The 23836-nt window shown below is 47.2% G+C and overlaps 1 protein-coding gene and 3 non-coding genes across 5 annotated transcripts in view; all 4 read left to right on the top strand.

Moving 5' to 3' along the window:
* The window catches only part of LOC142767122 (uncharacterized), a 336953-nt gene that overhangs the window by 37619 nt on the left and 275498 nt on the right, over window positions 1-23836 (top strand). The gene's annotated exons all lie outside the window — the stretch shown is intronic.
* Window positions 8661-8733, top strand: TRNAT-CGU (transfer RNA threonine (anticodon CGU)). Its single transcript has one exon. It is a non-coding gene; the product is annotated as a tRNA-Thr (tRNA).
* On the top strand, window positions 9117-9189 carry TRNAT-CGU (transfer RNA threonine (anticodon CGU)). The gene has a single exon. It is a non-coding gene; the product is annotated as a tRNA-Thr (tRNA).
* TRNAT-CGU (transfer RNA threonine (anticodon CGU)) lies at window positions 10029-10101 on the top strand. Its single transcript has one exon. It is a non-coding gene; the product is annotated as a tRNA-Thr (tRNA).

Below are 23836 nucleotides of genomic sequence, written 5' to 3'. Positions count from 1 at the left end.
TCCAAACATATTCCACGAAATTTTGGCGGCGTTCCAAACAACGATAACATTCCGTCGCACTGCCGCGGTTCACTGAATCCTCCATTCAATCACAATCTGGCAGAGTGGTAAATTGTTGGCCTGTAAGGGAAAGTGCTGGCGTAATAGCGGATGGCCTACCGGCTTCAATAAGTAAGCGCTCGTCAATTGACCACGCCCTTGGCCTCGGTAAGTAGCGTACTGAGTTCTTCACAAGAAAGACTGCTTTGTCCGAGAAGTTTTTCTAGAGACATCTTCACTCATCTGATAATTGATACCCCCGCTGCCTCTTCATGGCGCAGCATCTACGTTGAATTTCCATTACGTTCACTGCGTCGGGAGGAAAAACTGGATGTCTGTTGTTTTGATTCGGTTCATTAGGTCCCTCAGTTTCTTTAACGTTTTGTTGAATGATCGAACCTAAGCATAAAAAAGGACGCTGGGCATTCCTCTCCTAGCAATAAATCTCTAAAACGGCACCAAGAAGCCTTTCTCAGTCATGTCGGTAAAAAGTGACATGTGTCCATGGCAATTACTTGACCTTCATTTACAGCTACATGTCTCTTTTACAAGATTATTTTTTTGGTTTTGATAAAAAATGAGGTTTAACTTCCCGAAACTACCATAATTAAATGGGAGAAGCCGTAGTGGAAGGCTGCGCAAATTTTGATCATCTGGGGTTCTTTAGCGCGCACACAAATCTCAGCACACTGGTATACAGCATATTCTCCTTCATGTAAATGCAGCTGCCTGAGAGTCTGCCGACGAGTACTTTAGCCACTACACCATTGCGGCAGGGGGCATATTTATTTTGATTTGTAAAGTGCATTTCAACAAACATATTTTATTGTGTGCAGTAATTATAAATTACTGGATAGCGCAAAACAGTATATATATATATATATATATATATATATATATATATATATATATATATATATATATAAGGGAAAGAAGTGTATACCTAAGGGCTCATTGTTTCGTGTTTTGACACAATATAATGAGATCTAACAGACAATAATGCCAAGGAATGTATAGGGGAAGTTATTAGAACAAATGAAATGTAAATAGGAAGAAAGAAAAGTGGGCCGTGAGCAGGAATCGAACCTACGACCTTCGAGTAACGCTGATTGATTTGTGGGGTTTAACGTCCCAAAACCTTCGAGTAACGCGTTCGATGCTCTATATATATATATATACATATATATATATGATTCAAAAAAGAAATTCTGTGGGTTCGGAGCAAATATATTTAGGAATAAAGTAGCACACCTACGAAAATTTGATAGTTGTTTACTTTACGTTTCGGCCGTGGCAGGGCCTTCGTCAAGATTAACCTATATATATATATATATATATATATATATATATATATATATATATATATATTGATACGGGACTTTCGGTGAAGTGGGTAGAGGAAAAGGAACTGAATGTGTTCTGTGCCAGGCCTGACTTCTGCAACCATCTATCATCCCGCCTGTACAATAAACATCTCTCACCCTTAGCATAATTGGTGTAGAGTTCTGGGTAACGCCTTGGAGCACCGGACAAGTACGGCGGAAGACACACCCTTGGAGCTTCACCGGAGCCGCAGACTCGCAGGACTTCCGCAGCTACCAGTTATCATGAACCCTCACGGCGAAATCCAACCAGCTGCACCTAACACCTATGGATACCCAGTGAACCACGCCCGTTCTCTGGGAAACCTTGAGATGACGTCGATGAATGGCTCAAGCACTATCGGCGGGTGAGTCTGTATAACCACTGGGACACTACCGGACAGCGCTACTACATACCACTTTTTCTTGAGGGAACCGTATTTATGTGGTACGAGAATCATGAGGAGAATTTGTCTACGTGAGCGAATTGTGTCAACGAATTCAAGAAGCGTTTTGGAGATCCGACCTCGATAAAGAAGCGTGCTGGGCAGACCCTTAGCCAACGAGCTCAAGTCCTTGGGGAGACATGTAGGATGTATATTAAAGTTCTCACGCTTTGCAAGAGTGTGGACCCACAAATGACTGGTGAGGATAATGTTGGACATCTCCTTAAGGACATTGCGGAGAATATCTATCACTACCCTATAGGAAAGGATGACTTGCAGTCAGCCAATGGCATTGTCCGACATTGCCGTACATTTGAGGCCCTTAAAGCTCGGTGCATTTCGGCAAAGTTTGGTAGACTCCCCAACATCACAACAGTCGCAAGCATCGACGTAGTCCCTCAGCCCAGCGATCTGGCGTCAACAATATGAGAAATAGTGCGCGAAGAACTTGATCGGTGGGACGCTGCTGTGCCATCGATAGCACATGGCCACGGTTCTTATACACCATGGGGCCCCCGCCTGCGTCCATCGCCGCTGCGGGCTTCGTCGACTCAAGGACGCCGGTACAGTTGCGTCGTCATGCCTATATGTCTGACCCGCGAAACGACTCCGTGTAAAGGTCACCCCCCGATAGGGCAGCGTGGCAAGATTATGCCGCTGACCATCTTCAGCAGCGAGTGGGGCGTGAAGCACCTGTGTGTTTTTACTGCGGCGTTCGTGCACATATAGCCCGCTTCTGTTCAGAGCGGCATTGGTCACCTCTGCCGCAGTATCAATGACCCCCGGCATCCTCACGGCGCGCAAGTCCTCGAAGAGACTATCACTGGCCACCCGACGGCTACAACCAAACCCACTTCCAACAGACCTTCCGAAGCAATTCGCCAGCTTCTGTGCGCAGTGTGACGCCACCAGCCTCCTTCCGCCATCATCGGTCACCATCACCAGGTCGTCGGCGTCTCACTTCTCCTCCACCGGGAAACTAGATGCCACGGCCGATGGAGGTGAGGTCGCCGGACATTTTTCATTGCATACAGATATGCCTCCACCAGTTTCCATGCAACAAAATAGGGTCAGTGTTTTTATAGAAGGTGTTGCCACGTCCGCGTTAGTCGACACAGGAGCAACTGTTTCCACCATGAGCAGAAATTTGACGACTTCTCTTGGCAAGAAAGTGATGTTCTCTTGGGGAAGCCACACAACGTTTCGTGCAGTGAGCGGAGAACCGTTGCGCCCAGTGGGAGTTTGTAGTGCTACTGTTAGTTTTGGCGCTAAATTGCTTAAGGCAGATTTTGCAGTTCTTTCTAATTCTATTTATGATGTTATCCTGGGGATAGACTTCCTGAAAGAATGTGGAGACATTGTGGATTGTGCAGCTGGCGAAGTTTTACTGTCTGGTTTTTGTGAAGAGCCCACGCGATGCCAACAGACTATTGCAGTCGTTGATGACATAGTTTTACCGGCCCAATCAATAATTCAAGTGCTGTGGATGTTTTTAGTGTTACAACAGATAGCTTTGACGTTATAGTTCACCCAATCAAGCTGAACTGTGCGAAGGATGTGGCTATGCCCCACTGTGTGATTTCTGCAAGTAGTGGCAAAGCCTTGGTATGGGTGGTCAACTCCTCTTTCTAGCCGATTGTAATGTCGGGTGGAATAAGGCTGGCTGTGTTTGAGCTCGACGTCAGGAGCAATGTTAACATTGCAGTCATTAGCAACGACAGGAAAAAGAAAAATGTGTCTGATGTGGTTTGCCCTAGTGATGACATATTAATGGATATGGTGAATAGGTTGCTATCGCCAGAGAAGAGACAACAGTTAGTTCAGATCCTCTCCAATCAAGCATCCGTTTTTGATTTCGCACTCAATAGCCGTAGAATCTCTGCACTACCTTCAGGCACTCGTCATGCGATCGATACTGGTTTCGTTCAATACATTCGCCAGAGACCATACAGAGTATCTCCGTCGGAGCGTAAAGTTATTGCTGATCAGGTGGAAGAAATGCTGTCTAAGAAAGTTATACAAAAGTCGTGTAGCCCCTGGGCAGCACCAATTACACTTGTAAAAAAGAAGGATGGGTCTTGGAGATTCGGGGTAGATTACCGGCGGCTCAACTCAATTTGAAAAAAAAAGTCGTATATACGCTTCCCCGCATCGACGACATTATCGATTAGTTGCACTCTGCTTCGTACTTCTCTTCCGTAGACTTAAGATCGGGATATTGGCAAATCCCTATGCACTCTGCCGATAAAAAAAAATTCACTTTTATGTCTCCAGATGGCTCACTTGAATTCAACGTAATGCCATTTGGTCTATGTAACGCTTCAGCCACGTTTTAGCGCCTAATGGACACAGTTCTCCGTGGCTTAATATGGGAAGTATATCTTTGCTGTCTTGACAGCGTTGTAATCTTTGGCTGTATGTTTGAATGACACAATCGTTAACTTGATGTCGTTCTCACGTGCCTTGAGAAAGCAGCACTTGCACTGAATTCCGAAAAGTGCCATTTTGGTGATCGCGAAACTCTCGTTCTTGGGCATCTCGTAGACAAACACGGCGTGCAGCCTGATCCCCACAAAACCACCGCGGTCAGCATTTTCTCTCAGCGACGCTCACTACGAGAACTTCGAAGCTTCCTTGGCCTGTGTTCGTATTTCTGGCGCTTTGTTTCTAGTTTCACCGATGTTGCTGAGCCTCTTACTCATCTCCTCAACAAAGACGTACACTTCAAGTGGACGAGAGAGTGCAAGTCATCATTTTCGCAGCTGGAGCTTTTTATCACTTCTGGACCTATTCTTTGTCATTTCGACGCATCAGCTCCAACTGAGGTTCACAGTGATGCAAGAGGAATCGGTATCGGCGCAGTATTCGTTCAGCGTCACGGCGCCGCCAAACACGTCATTGCCTACGCGAGCCGTTCTTTGAGTAAAGCTGAGCGCAAGTATACTGTTACAGATCAAGAATGTCTGGCAGCTGTCTTCACTGTGCACAAGATTCATGCGTACATCTATGGCCGCTGATTCTCCATCGTCAGACACCACCACTCACTTTGTTGGCTCACTGGTAAACGAGATCCAACCACTCATATTGCACAATGGGCGCTCCGTTTGCAAGAATATGACTCTGATGTTTACTTGAAGAGTGGCCACCGTCACGCCGACGCTGACTGCCTATCGCGACTTACCCTTCCCACGACTAAATGTGACGCCGGCAAATTAGACGACTCCCTACTGAAACGTTCCGTATGAAATCTTACAGAAAATATATGGACTCCGTAAGATTTCCTTATGCTACATACAGAAAAAATATGGAGTTTTATGGAAATATACGGAAGTTGTATGGCATTTACGGAAAGCTTCTTATGGAGTATAAGGAAGGATAAAGAAATTTTATGGCGTATACGGAAGGCTTTTTATGGAGTATACGGAAAGATAAGGAAAATGTATGGCATATATGAAAAGCTTTTTATGGAGTATATGGAAGGATAAGGAAAGTTAAGGAAACTTACAGAGCATACGGAGAGTTCATGATGGAAGATATGGAAGGATAAGGAAAGTGTATGGAGTGTACAAAAGCTTTCATAAGGAAAATGCAGAATGTAAGGTCTTGCGGAAATATACAGATTTTGTAAGGTGCTTACGAAAATGTGCAATAGTGTATGAAAGGCATGTGGATTGTTGCAAAAATGTGGAAACTCTACAGTTGTTGTCACATTTTCAGCAGGAAATGCGAGCTCTATAAAGTTATAAATGAATGCACAGTGACATATATAGTACAAAAAAATAACGCAGGCTAGTCGGTGTTGTCAGTCACCGCTGTTCGCCCTTTTCCAGAATGAATACAACTTCTGCAGATGACCGGGTGCTAAAGTCTGTCACACGGAAAATGTGTCATTCACAAGGAATGACAATAACTGTCATTTTACTTGCATGCTGTCACACAAAAACAAATCAAGCAAAAATGCATAACTTCAAGGGCTCGTTTTTTGTTAGAAACAATAATAATGAGAACTAAATTCAATGTGAATGAACTTGTCAATATTAATGAAATTGTTCTCATTAACATTGGCAAAGAGAAATGTCATTTTAAAATATCGACCATTAGCTTAGCTCTCCTGAGCACCGACAAAAGAAATGAAAATCTATGAAAACTAATTGCATGTAGCCTAAAAATAATTTTTTATTGATAGTATGTGCTCCTACAATATTAATACAGCTACACACAACTTGCCACAGCTTCACGACAGAAACGAGGTAGGGGCAGAGGGAGTGGTCAGAAAAATAATTAAGTATGAGAGCACAACTGATATGTACAAACACATAATGGTGCTTATCATTGATGCACGGATGGTCGTGTATAGAGCTGGGTCGTTTTGAGATTTTCAAAACCATTGTTTCAGACCGCCATGCAGATTACGCTTCAATTGTAGTGCTACATAAGACAGAACTTATGGGCCAGCCTTAATGAATAAGAAGAATATAGGTTTAACAAATGCTTTAAAATATATCATATCATGGCTGCATGGACGCATACAAGCTATGTAAAGTGCAATAAAGTGAGGACGCATGAGCTTCTCTTGATGCTTCAGTTCTACATAGATGCTTCCACTGTGCTGCAAAGAAATTTAACCGATGTCTGTGTGTGCAACATTGTCCCTTTTAAACTATCTATATGTATTTATAAAATTGCTACTGCGAGTTAAGCTACGTAGCACTCTATAACTCTTCCTTTTATTAAGGGCAATTTTTCAAACAATCAACATTATTCATTTTATGTCTCACTTCGTGCCCCCAATTCTTGGTTTGGCTCGATCACAATTGTGCAGCCCTTATTTTGGAGGAATCAAAAAACATCCACCAAAATATATTTTGGGACTGCTTCTCGTTTATATTGCCTTCCCTCAACTGCCACAGCTTGAGATGAGTCATATAGCAAGTCTCGCGCATACCTAGGGCCTACCCTTGAAGAAACTGGTCCGGCTGTGAAATGCTCAGTTTTTTCTCAAATAAATTTTTTGGTTTGAGTTTTCTCACTTCTCGAGTCCCTTCACAATCAAGCAGACCCAATGTTCCTTTTAGTCCTTAATTTTGTTATATTATGAAATAAATAAAAGTATTATTAATGAAAATAAAAATACTAATAACTGTTGCGCAAAAACACAGCCCCACATACGTACTTGAACGCAATATTGCTTTTATTTTGTTTTAGAACCTAAGGCATTAGAAAAGATAGCAGTACAATAAAAACGTTGAAAAAAAAACAAAAAAAATTAGACTTGGCGGGACTCGAACATGCGCCACTGGCCGCTCTTGACTCACGTTTTTCAAATTTGGAAGCGTTCCGTACAGGACAACTTCAAGACCGTAGTCTGGCTCCTTTTTTCTCCTCTGCCGTCGATAAGCCGCATCAGAGCCCATTCATCATGCAGGATGGCATTCCTTACAAGCGAAATTTCGCCGCAAAGGGGGCCCGCATACTTTTGATTGTCCCCAAAATATTTCGACCCAACGTGCTGCAAGCTATGCACGACGATCCAACAGCTCGGCATATGGGGTTAGCCAGGGCCTATCACCGCACACTAAAACGTTTCTACTGGTCCCGCATGCGCCTGGCTACAGCTAAATACGTGACCAGCTGTGAGCATTGCCAACGATACTAGAGTTCAACGAGTGGGCCGCTAGAATTTCTCCATCCCTTATCTCCGCCATGTTTTCCCTTTGAGGTCGTCGGTATTGACTTGATGGGCCCTTTTCCATGATCTATCACTGGGAACCGCTGGATTATAGTCTGTGTAGACCACCTCACTCGGTATGCTGAAACCGCGGTGATCTCTACCGCAACAGCCGATCACGTTTGTGACTTCCTGCTATGCTACATGATCATCCGGCATGCGTCCCCTCGTGCCATCATCAGCGACCGTGGCCGGCAGTTTGTAGTCGACGTCTTGGAAGAGTTGATTCGCTCGTCTGCTTCCCAGTTCCGTCACGCCACTTCACACCATCCACTGACCAACGGTTTGACTGAGCGTGTCAATAGGGCGCACATTAACATGCTCGCTATGTAGGTTAATTCCAAGGATAAAAACTGAGATGAAGTTTTAGCGCTTATGACCTACGCCTTCAACACTGCGCTACAAGAGACCACCGGCTTTAGGCCATTTTACCTTCTCTGCATCCGTGAACCACGTACTACCCTCGACACATTTCTCCCGTTTTCAGAGCAACAAAATCCATCCCTATACATATATATATATATATATATATATATATATATATATATATAATATATATATATATATATATATATATATATATGAGATATAACAGACAGTAATGCCAAGGAATGTACAGGGGAATGATAGCTCAGTGATAGCTCAGTGGTTAGAGCATCGAACGCGTAATTCGAAGGTCGTAGGTTCGATTCCTGCTCACAGTTGGTAATTTTTTCATCCACTTTTCTTTCTTCTTATTTACATTCCATTGGTTTTAATAACTTCCCCTGTACACTCTTGGCATTACTGTCTGTTATATCTCATTAATATTGTGTTAAAACACGGAAAAACGAGCCCTTAGGTATACACTTCTTTCCTTTATTTCAACGAACGAGGGTCTCGTACTGGCAGACTTGGCGTGTTTAGGTTGTATAAGAGGGACAATTAATCAGCTGCCCGCTCATAATAAGTTCACGTGCTACGTGACGCCAAACATGCGCATAAGAGTGTTTTCACACTCGTTGTTTGGCTTATAGATGGCGCTGACTGTCGCTCCTACTTCTAAATTCACAGAGAAACCCAAAAAAAGTGGATGGAGGGAGGGCCGCTGTGATAGCTCAGTGGTTAGAGCATCGAACGCGTAATTCGAAGGTCGTAGGTTCGATTCCTGCTCACAGTTGGTAATTTTTTCATCCACTTTTCTTTCTTCTTATTTACATTCCATTGGTTTTAATAACTTCCCCTGTACATTCCTTGGCATTACTGTCTGTTATATCTCATTAATATTGTGTTAAAACACGGAAAAACGAGCCCTTAGGTATACACTTCTTTCCCTTATTTCATTGAACGAGGGTCTCGTACTGGCAGACTTGGCGTGTTTAGGTTGTATAAGAGGGACAATTAATCAGCTGCCCGCTCATAATAAGTTCACGTGCTACGTGACGCCAAACATGCGCATAAGAGTGTTTTCACACTCGTTGTTTGGCTTATAGATGGCGCTGACTGTCGCTCCTACTTCTAAATTCACAGATAAACCCAAAAAAAGTGGATGGAGGGAGGGCCGCTGTGATAGCTCAGTGGTTAGAGCATCGAACGCGTAATTCGAAGGTCGTAGGTTCGATTCCTGCTCACAGTTGGTAATTTTTTCATCCACTTTTCTTTCTTCTTATTTACATTCCATTGGTTTTAATAACTTCCCCTGTACATTCCTTGGCATTACTGTCTGTTATATCTCATTAATATTGTGTTAAAACACGGAAAAACGAGCCCTTAGGTATACACTTCTTTCCCTTATTTCATTGAACGAGGGTCTCGTACTGGCAGACTTGGCGTGTTTAGGTTGTATAAGAGGGACAATTAATCAGCTGCCCGCTCATAATAAGTTCACGTGCTACGTGACGCCAAACATGCGCATAAGAGTGTTTTCACACTCGTTGTTTGGCTTATAGATGGCGCTGACTGTCGCTCCTACTTCTAAATTCACAGATAAACCCAAAAAAAGTGGATGGAGGGAGGGCCGCTGTCATAGCTCAGTGGTTAGAGCATCGAACGCGTAATTCGAAGGTCGTAGGTTCGATTCCTGCTCACAGTTGGTAATTTTTTCATCCACTTTTCTTTCTTCCTATTTACATTCCATTGGTTTTAATAACTTCCCCTGTACATTCCATGGCATTACTGTCTGTTATATCTCATTAATATTGTGTTAAAACACGGGAAAACGAGCCCTTAGGTATACACTTCTTTCCCTTATTTCATTGAACGAGGGTCTCGTACTGGCAGACTTGGCGTGTTTAGGTTGTATAAGAGGGACAATTAATCAGCTGCCCGCTCATAATAAGTTCACGTGCTACGTGACGCCAAACATGCGCATAAGAGTGTTTTCACACTCGTTGTTTGGCTTATAGATGGCGCTGACTGTCGCTCCTACTTCTAAATTCACAGAGAAACCCAAAAAAAGTGGATGGAGGGAGGGCCGCTGTGATAGCTCAGTGGTTAGAGCATCGAACGCGTAATTCGAAGGTCGTAGGTTCGATTCCTGCTCACAGTTGGTAATTTTTTCATCCACTTTTCTTTCTTCTTATTTACATTCCATTGGTTTTAATAACTTCCCCTGTACATTCCTTGGCATTACTGTCTGTTATATCTCATTAATATTGTGTTAAAACACGGAAAAACGAGCCCTTAGGTATACACTTCTTTCCCTTATGTATATATATATATATATATATATATATATATATATATATATATATATAGAGAGAGAGAGAGAGAGAGAGAGAGAGAAAGAAGTGTATACCTAAAGGCTCGTTATTCCGTGTTTTTACACAATAATAATGAGATCTAACAGACAATTATGCACGACAAGGAATTTATAGGGGAAGTTAATAGAACCCCATGTTTGATTGATAAGTGGGGTTTAACTTCCCAAAACCACCATATGATTATGAGAGACGCCGTAGTGGAGGGCTCCGGAAATTTCGCCCGCCTGGGGTTCTTTACGTGCACTCAAATTTGAGCACACGGGCCTAAAACATTTCCGCCTCCATCGGAAATGCAGTCGCGCAGAGGAGGCATGGCGCATCGCGCGTCTCCGGACTTTGGCAGCCCAAAACCGTTCAAAGGCTCGGCACGATAAGCAACATCGACATGTGTCGTATAGCGAAGGTAATATGGTGTGGCTGTGGACTCCATATCGCAAGAGTGGTTTGAATCAAAAGTTTCTGGCTTGCTATACAGGTCCCTTCGTCATTTTGTCGTGCCTTAGCGATGTTACGTACAAGATATCACGCCTTACATCTTCTGGCCATCGCTCCAGTAAATCTGACGTCGTACATGTCGGCCGGTTGAAGCCATACCACGCGCGACACTGAACATCTCGGCCAGGGGGCATCGTCTGCAACGGCGGAATTGATACCGGGCTTTCGGTGAAGTGGGGTAAAGGAAAACAAGTGAATGTGTTTTGTGCCAGCCCTGACTTCTGCAACCATCATCCCGCCTTTACAACTAACATCTCTAACGCGTAAAAATCTTCATATATATATATATATATATATATATATATATATATATATATATATATATATATATATATATATATATATATATATATATATATATATATATATATATATATATATATATATATATATATATATATATATATATATATATATATATATATAGAAGTGTATACCTAAGGGCTTGTTATTCCGTGTTTTTACACAATAATAATGAGATCTAACAGACAATTATGCACGACAAGGAATATGTAGGGGAAGTTATTAGAACCAATGTTTGATTGATAAGTGGGGTTTAACATCCCAAAACCACCATATGATTATGAGAGACGTTGTAGTGGAGGGCTCCGGAAATTTCGCCCACCTGGCATTCTTTAACGTGCACCGAAATCTGAGCACACGGGCCTAAACCATTTCCGCCTCCATTCGAAATGCAGGCGCCGCAACCGGGATTGGATCCCGCGACCGGCGGGTCAGCAGCCGAGTACCTTAGCCACTAGAGCATCTCGGCGGGGCTATTAGAACTAATTTAATGTAAATGAGAAGAAAAAGTGGGTGAAAGAAGACCTTTCTATGAGAATGAATTGAACCTACGACCTTTATATAACCCGTTTCATGCTCTACCACTGAGCTATCATGGCGGCTATCCCCCCAGCCACTTTATTAGTTGCATACGTGAATTTAAATGTGGGAGTATCAGTCAGCGCCACCTGTAGCCATGGCGGCGAGTGTGGCACACTCTTTTTATGTACCTGTATGGCGTCACCTAGCACTTGAACTTATTACAAGCTGGCAGCTGACCAATAGTCGCTCGTATACAACATAACGGCACCAAGTCAGCCAGTACGAGACCCCCGTTAATGAATAAGGGAAAGAATTGAATACCTAAGGGTTCGTTTTTCCGTGTTTTGATGCAATAATAATGCGATCTAACAGACAAGTGTGCCAAGGAATGTATAAGGGAAGTTATTAGAATCAATGTATTGAATATAGGAAGAAAGAAAAGTGGGTGAAAAAATAACTTGCCGTGAGCAGGAATCGAGCCTACAGCCTTCGAATAACGCGTTCGAGCATCCAACGCGTTATTCGAAGGTAATGGGTTCGAATCCTGCTCATGGCAAGTTATTTTTTATTTGATTGATTTGTGGGGTTTAACGTCCCAAAACCACCATATGATTATGAGAGACGCTGTAGTGGAGGGCTGCGGAAATTTCGACCACCTGGGGTTCTTTACGTGCACCCAAATCTGAGCACACGGGCCTACAACATTTCCGCCTCCAACGGAAATGCAGCCGCCGCAGCCGGGATTTGAACCCGCGACCTGCGGGTCAGCAGCCGATTACCTTAGCCACTACATTACCGCGGCGGGGCAAATATTTTTATTATTAAGTTATTTTTTACCCACTCTCTGTCTTCTTATTTACAATATATTGATTTCTAATAACCTACCCTATACATTCCTTGGCAGTATTGTCTCTTAGATGTCAATATATATATATATATATTGTAACGACGAGAAATAAGAGACAACGCCTTTGCTGCAGGCCGGCTGTTCTTATTCTGCTTCCTCTTCCTCCGCTTCCGTAACCCTGCCTGCCCCCTTGCCTGAGCCCCACTATTTAATATCATTACACTCGGCCCCGACTGCGAGCCTCGTGGGCTACCGACAATGTCTCCGGTGGGCGGCATTGACTATTCCGGGGTGGCCGGGCTCGGCCAAGCTGATATTTCACATGGAAGTTTGTTGAAGGAGATTCCGGAGGACGACACTGGCTGTGACGTGATGGTCGGTGCAGGCGTCGTCCACGATGGGGCCAACGCTGTTGACTTGGACAAGATGCCGCTAGCAGGAGATACAGACTCCTGCAAAGTGGCCGCGTTGGTTTAATCTCGTCGGTTTGAGCATCCTGTCGCAGTCGTGTTACAAATGCTGGAAATAGTCCACGCTGCACCGTCACCTGCTGCACTGAGCGTCGACGCCTGCGTTGCTTGCGGTGTGGCAAGGGGCGTCGGGGTGTCTTGGTAGTCATCTGAGAGCCGAGTTCAGGTTGCAGCTTGAGAGGCAACGCGTGCTCTTGCAGCACTGCCTTTGTCGGACTCATGCTCAAGCTGCTTATTCCTATAGTTTCACGTGCAGTAGAGCCTTCATTGTCAGATGACCTGTCACTAACCGGAAGTATTACCTTCTCTGGTAGGTCTTTGCTGACAGTGACTTTGAAGGAGGCGGCGCTTAGCGTGTGGCAGACGTCCGCACACTCGGCCACAGACTGACGTGATATCAGGAGATGTCGCTTCGAAGTGAGGGTCAGCACTGTAGGGTTGTTCGTCCCAGGGTAGGTGGTTAAATTGGCTGTCGGGAAGCTGCAAAATACAGCTGAAGCCGCGAGGGTGGTCTCCTTCTCGGATCTATTCTCGGTAGCGGTCGCGTAAGACTGGGTGGTCGTGGAGAGGTGATGGTGACTCCGTCCAAAAGCAGCTATGAGCTTGTCACTCCAGTCCACCCAGGACGTCTGCCGCACGCCTTCGTATCGATGCCAAGCCGCGGCAGCATTCCGAAGGCGGTCTATGGCCATGCCCCACTTCTTTTGGTCCGTCCACGCTGCGTGATCTCCGACAGCGTTGACGGTTGCCACCCATTCCTTGGCATCGTCCTGGAAGCCGCGAAACTCCGGTAGCTCGAAGGAAATCGGCGATGGCGGGACTGCGGGCAAAACTCCGAAATGTGCCCACGCCAAGCAGTTCACTTGCTCTGATACCTCCGTGAGAGAACGCCCGAGATTGCGACGGTTCTCGGGCGAGCTTACCTCGAAGTTTTGTGAGGCGGCCGCAGCCAACATGGCATTGAGTGCGCACAATGTTGGCAAGATGGCAGGACATAGCTGGGAGCTCGACGCTATGAGGGCGTTGGTCGTGACGCGGAGTTGCGCGATGGTATGCTGCAGCTCCGCTGCGCTGTCGTGTGATCCGCACGAAGAGCCAAGGCCCGCCTCTGCGGAGGATACAGTGACTGCGGTACTCGAGGTGGTACAATTGCTGACCAAGGACGCGTGGACGGCGTCCCTTGGAAATCCAGCTGTGGTAGGAATCGTGGACATGGGTTCCAGGGCGCTGGAAGCGTCAACGACGTTCCCAGGCAAGCGGAACCCATGTGATGAGTTGTGACCTGGTACTGCGGCGTAGATGAAGCGGTCTTGCGCCGCCGGGTAGGCCTCGACGCCGTACACGGTGGGTGCTTGAAGCGCCGACAGGTTGCCAGGTATGGAGGAGGCATGTACGCCATCCCTAGGTGAGAGAGGCCCGTGCGCATGGTTGCCGCGACGTGTCGCGTCCCAGGACAAGTTTCCCGGAACCACAACGGAGGCCTGGACGCCATCCGTCGGTGCTGGGATGGATGCTGGCCGCGACGGACGCCTTGCGGGTTCCATCAGCGAAGAAGCGTGACGGCGTTCCTTATCGTGATCTGGTACCGGTAACGGGTGCTGGAGCCGCCGAGGAGGCCTTGACGCCGTCCCTGAACGGTGGTGTCAGTAAACAGCTGCCGAGGAGGGCTTGACGCCGTCCTCAAGCGACGCTTACCGCGGCTGCACGTCGGCGGGCGTTGTGGATGACGAAACCGAGACGTAAGCCGTTTTATCCTGTCGACTGCGCCATTGTAACGACGAGAAATAAGAGACAACGCCTTTGCTGCAGGCCGGCTGTTCTTATTCTGCTTCCTCTTCCTCCGCTTCCGTAACCCTGCCTGCCCCCTTGCCTGAGCCCCACTATTTAATATCATTACAATATATATATATATATATATATATATATATATATAGTATGGGATATGGCACAACGGGAGCGTTGTCAACAAGGATAAATATATTTATTTCCCAACAGTTTCGAGAGGGGTATTCTCTTCGTCAGGGGATGAGTTATACTCACTAGTCATCATACATATGTATATGTATGTATATATATATATATATATATATATATATATATATATATATATATATATATATAGTGATGACTAAGAGCAGCGGAATAAGGGCTCTGGCGGCGAGGAGCTAGGCGGAAGAAGCAAAAGAAGACGAAGTACAGAATACAACAGCCGCCCCAGGATCAGTTGCTGTCTCTGTCTGTTTCCTTACAATGTCGCAGCTTGAAAATAGAACCTTGCGATTCAAAGCATATGTCCGTAGCCTCATGAGTCATCGGCAGTGCGGGCTTCTCCATCCAAGAACGCCGTCCACACTTCCTGGACGATGGAGTCACCAACCCGGCCACTACTTCGGCTGCTCATCAGACCATCAGTGCACGGCATCCATTCCTCCCCTGCGGTACCGGAGCATGACCTAACGGACACCATGCTACCAGTTCGCGGCAGGAATACGCATGGGCTCTTATCATTTGGGAATGCTGTTCAAGCTTCCCACGTCCTGCATTGTGTTGCCAGTACTTTTGCAACATACGGATCACCAAGAAATGCTGTACAGGCTTTCTTGCTCGTGAATCTCAACAATGTGATTGCGGGACCTATTTCAGGCTCGGCGAACATGATTCCTGTCTCGGCAGGCTTCACTCCCAACAGTGCCGTGAACGTGCGGCGTACCATCGCTCGACTCTGCGGCACCATTATCATCATAAAAGCGTCTCGTTCAGCGCTCTTTCCCGCCATCCTGCCGGCATTGAGCACCACCGACGCCATGCTCGACTTAGCATACTCACATGACATGAGGTCAACCCGCCTGATTAACGTTGAGAGCTTGGGAATGCCCTCACTCAATTCTCGAACCAGCTGAGCGGCTTTTCGTTTGCGTTGCCTGCATTTTCACCCGCCGCTTTATCATCGCAAGTCGCCGCCCAAATACCGGAGTGCCACGGCTTTGAGAAGAACTCTGACGACTGGGTGGTGATGGCCAACGTGATAGCAATGCGCGAGGCCTAGACGGAGCCTCAGAAACGGTACGTGGCTGTAGACCATCTTCGGGAAGGTGCAGTGGTGTGGCACCGGCAAGAAGTATTCAAGCAGCAGTAATACGCTTAGTGGAGCTCCAAGCTTATAGCTGCCTTCTGCCAGACACCCTCCAATCTACCTTCCACCACTCAGTTCAACCTGACCACTACTGATGATAAAGCGCAGGAAGGTTTCCACCTCCAGGCTGCAGCCATGCGTTGCAGTTCACACTTGAGCTTTCGGACTCTTTGCCGTCGTCCGATTCAAGTTCAGCTACGCCAAACACCACTATCAAAGACGGGCCTCACGAAGGACGTCACTCAAACGAAATACCCACACTGAATCATTCCAAATGTGCAGCCGTACCCTGCAATAGCTTTGACAGCCTCTTAGATGAACGCACCGCAGGGTACACTGAAACAGGCTCCAAGGCACGCGTCACTCTTCTGATGCCAGATTTTTCATTGGGCCCCATCTCACGAACTTCCGTGCCAGCAACCAATGATATTTACAAGTCAGAGCTGTCGGATACAACCAAGGATAACAAATAGACAATCTTGGACCAGTCTCTACCACACCTGCAGTCATTGGCCTAGCGTGTGAGCTCCATCGATGTGTTCCAGGCAGAGAGAGCTAGCGTCGGCCTTTCCTTCAACATGATGTACGATCTTGCCAACGATGAGAAGCACGCCATTTTTTCTTCCAACGTACTACTTGAACGCCGTGCAGACCTCCACGAAGCCATTGCTGTTATCATGAAAATCCCCCCTGATTGTTCAGGCCATGACCAGCTCGGTCAAAACAAGAGCGATAACAGCAAGGAAACTGCAGGCACGTCTCATCAAGATTGTGTCCAGTGGCCTGTGTGCACTCACACTCACCCTGGGTTGCGCAAGCACTTACCGGCTAGGCATTCAAATGCGCATAATGTCCACACCACCACATTTAGACGGCATAGGTGTCTACTCATCTTGCAATGACTGCTTCGACACACCCACTGTAACCCCAGAAATCTCTACACTGAGCTCTACAGCGTCGTAAAGAGAGACCACTGAGGCACAGCCAGTTCCATACCCTCGAGTATTCGTAGACCAAGGTGCGAGCGAACGCGAATGCCCAATGTCGACAGCGGACAGCGACACTGTGACCGATCAAGGCAACAATTAAAGTCTCAGCGTGTCAAGTCACAGCCTAGACGGGTCTGGCCATGGTGAGGCAGTCAATACCACCCACGAGAACCATTTTTACCAAGTTTTCCGAACACATCGAACCTTGTACGAGACCGACCACAGCGACAATACTCATTCCAACCCGTCGGAAAACGCAGTGGAAGCGTCGCAACTCGGCCGAGGTTATAGACCGCTGAAAGACAAAGTCGTAACCACGAGTCGCTTTCGGCCAAGGTTTACGCCAAACCTCAGCGTCTTCACCGACATTTCGAACGACCACGGTGACACACCCAGTGTCGGCAACGGGATGGCTGCCGCGGAATGAGCAACAGATGGAGAACGATTAAAAAGGGTTGCCGAACCAGCAACCAAGAAGGCACGCTGAGCGCCTTGGCTGGTGTCGACAGTTGGCACGCTAATTCAGCGATGTGTGGCGGAGAACATAATTAGCAGCTGGTCTTGGTATCCGTGGCGGGACGTTCTGTGAAGCTGTCATCGTAGTGGCTACTGTCTGTACCTTGAGCGCCGACTTTCTTCTGAAAATCTTGGTCAGTGAGACTATTAATGGTTGCCTTGGACTCTACCGGCGTCATCACTGAAGGCGCGCCAAGCATAGGCGACGCTTGTTTCTCCACTTGCCTCCGTAAAAGTGATTGTGGGGCTGGCTCCTCTAATTGTTCTGTATAAAGAATGATATCAGCCTTTTTCACTGACGTAATGGCGTCGGGTAACTGGCACGGGTACTGAGAGCATCAGCGGAGTGCCGCACTTGCGTCTGACGTCAGTTGTAGCATAGGCGAAGAAGTTGTCTGTCTACGAACTGGAAGGCTGCGAGGAACCTTCAAGCTGTTGCTACACTGCAGCTCGGTTTCCGAAAGTGGGCGCGTTGGTGAAGGACAAAGCCACACCGTCAAGATAATTCTCTGCGGCTTTCTCGCTGAAGGGCTGGTGGATCGACACCTGAGTAACACTTTCCAAGTGCTGTGCCTCATAGGGATCATGGGAAGTACAGACTCCGCTAGCTGGGATGTGGTCGCAAGAGTCAAAAAGTGGGTAAAAGAGGCTAGTCACTTTAGCACACTATTCCGACCACAATCATTGCTGGACGCTTTCGTAAGCATGCCATGCCTTGGTGGCACTGCGGAGGTGGTCAATAGCTACCAGCATTTTCTGATGCTCTGTGCACCCATGGAGGGTGCCGAGCGAGTGGATAGTCTCCAGCCAGCCGTATATGTAATCCTAGAAATCGTATAACTCTGGTATCGCACTAAAATACCCGAGGGTGGCAAAGCGGCAGGCAAGTATCCGAAGTTCGACGATGCACAATGGTCGAGCAGCTGTGATATTAACGTAAGTACACGCAAGTGCTCCAGGTAGTTACCGCGTGAGGTTCTCGACGAGCCCTGGGTGGTGTTGCCGAACATACCCGCGGTGGCTGTCGTATTTACGGGGGCATCAAAGGACGAGCAGGACGGAAAATTCAAGCTGCCCTATTGTTGCGAAAGCGCTTGGTGGCGCTGATGATTCGCGCTGCATCGTCGGGTGGCCCTCGCGGGGAGCCTTTAGCGACGGCTGCTGAATATGTGGTCGTCGCAGCAGTCAGTGCGGTGGGGATATTCTAGATCATTAGAGAAGAGTACGCAGCAGTCCTTGAACTCACGATAGAAAAATTCATTGCCGAGGACGCATAGATGGCCTCCCTTGTCGTCGGCGGGTGCGGTCAGGAGCCGCCGAGGTGGCCTAAACGTCGTCGCTGAATGGTTGTGGCAGCGGTGACAGGTGAGCAGGTGTTGAGGAGGCCTTGACGCTGTCCTCCAGCTGCCCTTACCGCGGCTGCACGTTGGCGGCTGCCCTGGACGACGAAGCTGGGACGACGAAGCTGGGAGACAACCCTTCGTCTTCCTCGTCAGGCACACACGCGCGTCGCCCACTAAAGCCCTCCGGCGACGTTGAGGTGGCGGCGAACGAGCAGTGGAGCGGCTGTTGGGGGTGTCGGAAGAAAGGTACACACGACTGGGCGAATACCGACGGGAGTCCTCATATGGTCGATTAGAGAAAAATTGGCTCCAGTTTGAGGGCGTCCAAGTGCTGCGGCAGTAGCGGGAGATATGGCCAACTCGGTGGCAGCGGAAGCAGATCGGCTTGTCGTCTGCAGTTCTCCATTCCGCCGGATTGCGGGATCGCGGAATAAAATGTAAGTCATGGGGTGGTGCATTTGTTGTCATTTGTCTGGAGACGGGTCGGGACACAGAGCAGGCCACAGGAAAACCAAGCTTTGCAATTTCCTGCCTCACGACGGCTTGAATAACGGAGACCGGCGGAGGCGTTTCTGCGGTGCCATGATCGAGCGGATGTGGAGGAAATGGTGCCGAATTTGACGCCTCAAGCTCCCGTCGAACTATTCGTGTCACGCTGTCCCGCATGGGTGGTGCGGCCCCGAGATCGGTGCAAGTGGATGTAACAGCCGTGTTTGGTAGCCGCGTAAATTGAGGCAGAACATGGCGGCTTTTGGCCATTTCGAAGCGACGGCATTCTTTGATAGTCGTATCTACGGTCGTGACGTTATTGTAGACGAGGAAATTGAAGGCGTCGTCCGCGATGCCCTTAAGTATGTGGCCCACCTTGTCACTCTCTGTCATTTGCTCGTCGACTTTTCGGCACAACGCGAGCACATCGTGTATGTACAAGACATACGACTCTGTTGACGACTGCACACGAGTGGCGAGTTCTTTTCGCGCTTCCATTTGGCGACCGGACGGGTCCCCAAAGATGTCGCGTAGTCGCTCCTTGAAGGTATCCCAGCTGGTGAGCTCGGTCTCATGGGCGTCAAACCAGACCCGTGGGGTGCCGTCCAAGTAAAATATTACGTTGGCGAGCATCATGGTAGGGTCCCATCGGTGTGTGTGGCTAACACGCTCGTACATACGGAGCCAGTAGTCGACGTCGAGCCCAGGTTGTGCGGAGAATGTACCTGGATCACGGGGGGTGGGCATCGTCAGGTATGTAGTGGCTGGAGCTACAGATGGAGACGCTGAGAGGCTGTTGTCATTGGTAGCCATGGCCGGAGACTGAATGGTGCGGCCACTGCGAAGCTTCGTGGTGAAGATGGGGAACGTTCCACCTCCACCAAATATGTTACGGAAAAGAAGAGACGCCGTAACGACGAGGCTGGGGATTAGATATATTCCAAACCAGCGGTAATGGCGTGCCCGGTTCACCAGCGATCGAGCGGAGACAACCCTTCGTCTTCCTCGTCAGGCACACACGCGCGTCGCCCCCTAGAATATCAGTATACATGCATGTAGCAATATCTATAGAGGGATTGACAAAATAAAAGCACGGTCACACTATCGAGAAATTAAAACAAGTTAGGAGTGGACTATCCTATAGACCTGGGCGGCCCCATGGGTCTTAGCGCACTGGGTGGTTGGTGAGAGCAACTGGCCTGCGCTCCTAGTTTCGGTTTCACTGGTGCAAATTTTGGATTACTGAACGCAACCGACGTTTGACTATGGGGAAGGTTCATGATTTCAGCCCACTTCTCACCCAAATGACAAGGCTATTGTTGTAGTTTTCATTTAGCGATTCACCCTAACACTGCAACCCGACAGTTTTGGCCACAGTGTGGGCTTCGAAAGTAATTGCTTACAAAGGCCATACACTGGCCAAGACTGTCAAAATAAACGCTGCTGTTGTTACCATTCTCACAGAGGATCAACCTAAATGTTTGCAATGCTACGGCCACTTCCGCCACCGTGCATATATATATTCTTCTGAGGGTCTAAGTGAAATGATACAAGATCCCGTAGCAGAGGGCCACCCTCACAGTTTGGTAAACCCTAAACAAAAAAAAAGAAAAAAGAGAAAGAAAAGAAACGAAAAGAAAGAAAAAAACTAAAAACTAAACAAACGGGTGAACGACAACAAGAAGAAGAAGAAAGGAGCGACGGGGAGCCACCGGAAGCGGGCGGGTAATCCATGCATTGTCCTTAGGGGTACACAGGACGCGCCGCCAGCGCAGGCGACCAAGGAAAAAGGAAAAAGTGAAAGATATTGCCGCTTACTCGCATCCCACACATGAATCAAGTTGAAGTTCACGTGGTTCGGTGGCGGGCCCGTGGCGTCGGGTGACACACACACACACACACACATACACACAAGAGAAACATTGATTGATATGTGGGGTGTAACGTCCCAAAACCACCACATGATTATGACAGACACTGTAGTGGAGGGATCCGGAAATTTCGACCACCTGGGGTTCTTTAACTTGCACCTACATCTCAGCACACGGGCTTACAACGTTTCCGCCTCCATCGGAAATGCAACTGCCGCAGCCGGGATTCAATACCGCGACCTGTGGGTCAGCCGCCGATTACCTCAGCCACTAGACCACTTCGGCGGGGCCACACAAGAAACCTACGAACCACTCCAGCTTTAGGAAAACATTGGCCACGATGCAAAGCGAATGTGCCCTCTCCCCCATCCCCCATCTGCCCTCTCCTGCAGAAAAGTGCATAACCAGTCATACTCAAAATAAATGCATGGATATTCTTTAAAGAATGAACAAACAAAAACATAAACAAAAGAATTAAAAGTAATTAAAAGTGAAAAAATATAATAATACTAACATTCTACTGTTGATGCACGTAGCATTGAATCCGTTTATTTTCACGCGCTATATTGATTATCCTATGTGTGCGACTTCACGTATGTATAAATAGAGTAATTCGCTTTTTGTGTTTCACGAAACTTCACGGAGGCACGTCAGTCGCCCTAGGCTCTCGCTGATTCCGTGGGTAAGTGATGTAAACTTCTTTATAAAGTATGACTCTCGCTGTTAGCACTAACGTGTGTTCTGGGAGCCGGATTGTAGGAGTATGACACTTACGTGCTCCAAAGGGTGACCAGGGAGGTTGATATGTTTGGAGAATGGCAAATGTGGGCACGGCGAAGCGGCTGGAAAGATGCCGCTAACGAAACGCTTCTTTTTCGTTGTACAGGCCGTGTTTTTCATGCTCGCCGGGCCATCGGAACCTTGCACTACCGGGAATGAAGTTGCGGCGATTACATCTGTCTCTGCTAACTACTGTCCAGTGCCTTCATCGAATTTGGACATACTGGATACGCCCCCTCTGGAACATTGCATGCCCGTGACGTCATCGTTGGATCGCCCTTTTAAAGACAGGCCACACAGTTGGACCTTCAGTGGGCACGGCGAAGCGGCTGGAAAGATGCCGCTAACGAAACGCTTCTTTTTCGTTGTACAGGCCGTGTTTTTCATGCTCGCCGGGCCATCGGAACCTTGCACTACCGGGAATGAAGTTGCGGCGATTACATCTGTCTCTGCTAACTACTGTCCAGTGCCTTCATCGAATTTGGACATACTGGATACGCCCCCTCTGGAACATTGCATGCCCGTGACGTCATCGTTGGATCGCCCTTTTAAAGACAGGCCACACAGTTGGACCTTCAGTGGGCACGGCGAAGCGGCTGGAAAGATGCCGCTAACGAAACGCTTCTTTTTCGTTGTACAGGTTAGTTTTTCTCTTTCAAATCATAGGTCTGGAGACGAAATTGTACTTCTTATTGTGCCGTGCCCACAGACATGTTTTATTATTGCATATGAATGTTATTTTGTTTGTAAGTTATTGCTGTGTGGAGATGTCGAGCAAAACCCTGGGCCAACTGTTGATGAAATGTTTCACGAGCTCTTGAAGGGACAATCTGATATCCGAGCAGAACTTGTAAGCCTTAGAGCACGTTTAGACTCAACAGAATCATTAATAAGCACCTTTGGAGTGCGTCTGAATAACTTAGAAGCAAATGTTAAGCAACTACAAACTCAGAAGGGCGTGAGCGAATCGATACAGGAGTCTGTAGATTCCATTCAGCAGTTAATTGATATTCATCAGTCCAAGCTGGTTGACCTTGAGAATCGCAGTCGCCGGAATAATCTTCTTGTATTTGGTATCAGCGCTGCTGGGAGTGAATCTGAAGCAGAGCTACGTGAAAAGGTAGTGAAGGGCATATTTCATGATCGATTAGGGGTGAAATGCACGACAATTGCGAGGATTCATAGATTAGGCAAGCCGGTATCAAGCAGACGTCCTGTTATACTTTTTTTCCAAGATTATACGGAAAAGCAAGCTGTGTTGCGTCAAGCACATAAGCTGAAGGGAACCAAAATTTATCTTCAAAACGACTACTGTCCTGACACACTCCGCAAAAGAAAACTGCTATGGGCAACTGCAAAAGCAGACAGAGAAAGCGGTAGCAAGGTTGCTCTTGTTCACGATAAGCTTCGTATTGATCACACCTTTTTCTGTTGGGACGACTCGCTTAATGCGCGTAGGAAAGTGTCACATGAGATTGCCGTAGGGAATCCCAGCTAGCAATTAGGGGAGCACCAACTTCGTTTGCTTTGCTTCAATGCACGGAGTATAACAAATAAAATTGAAAAGTTGGAAAATATTTTGCTCACGCACGATCCTCATGTCTGTGTGATAACAGAGTCTTGGTTACATGAAGCCATTGGCGATAGCGAGATAGTTCCGCCGAACTACCAACTTTTTCGATGTGATCGTGGTCATCGGGGCGGTGGAGTGGCTGTCATTATCAAGTATGGCATTGATGTAACTATTGCTGAGCGTTTTCCAG

Source organism: Rhipicephalus microplus, chromosome 7, assembly GCF_043290135.1.
Source record: "Rhipicephalus microplus isolate Deutch F79 chromosome 7, USDA_Rmic, whole genome shotgun sequence".
Classification (NCBI taxonomy): Eukaryota; Metazoa; Arthropoda; class Arachnida; order Ixodida; family Ixodidae; genus Rhipicephalus; species Rhipicephalus microplus.
Note: the sequence above shows the minus strand (reverse complement) of the source record. Positions and strands in the feature narration are given on the sequence as shown.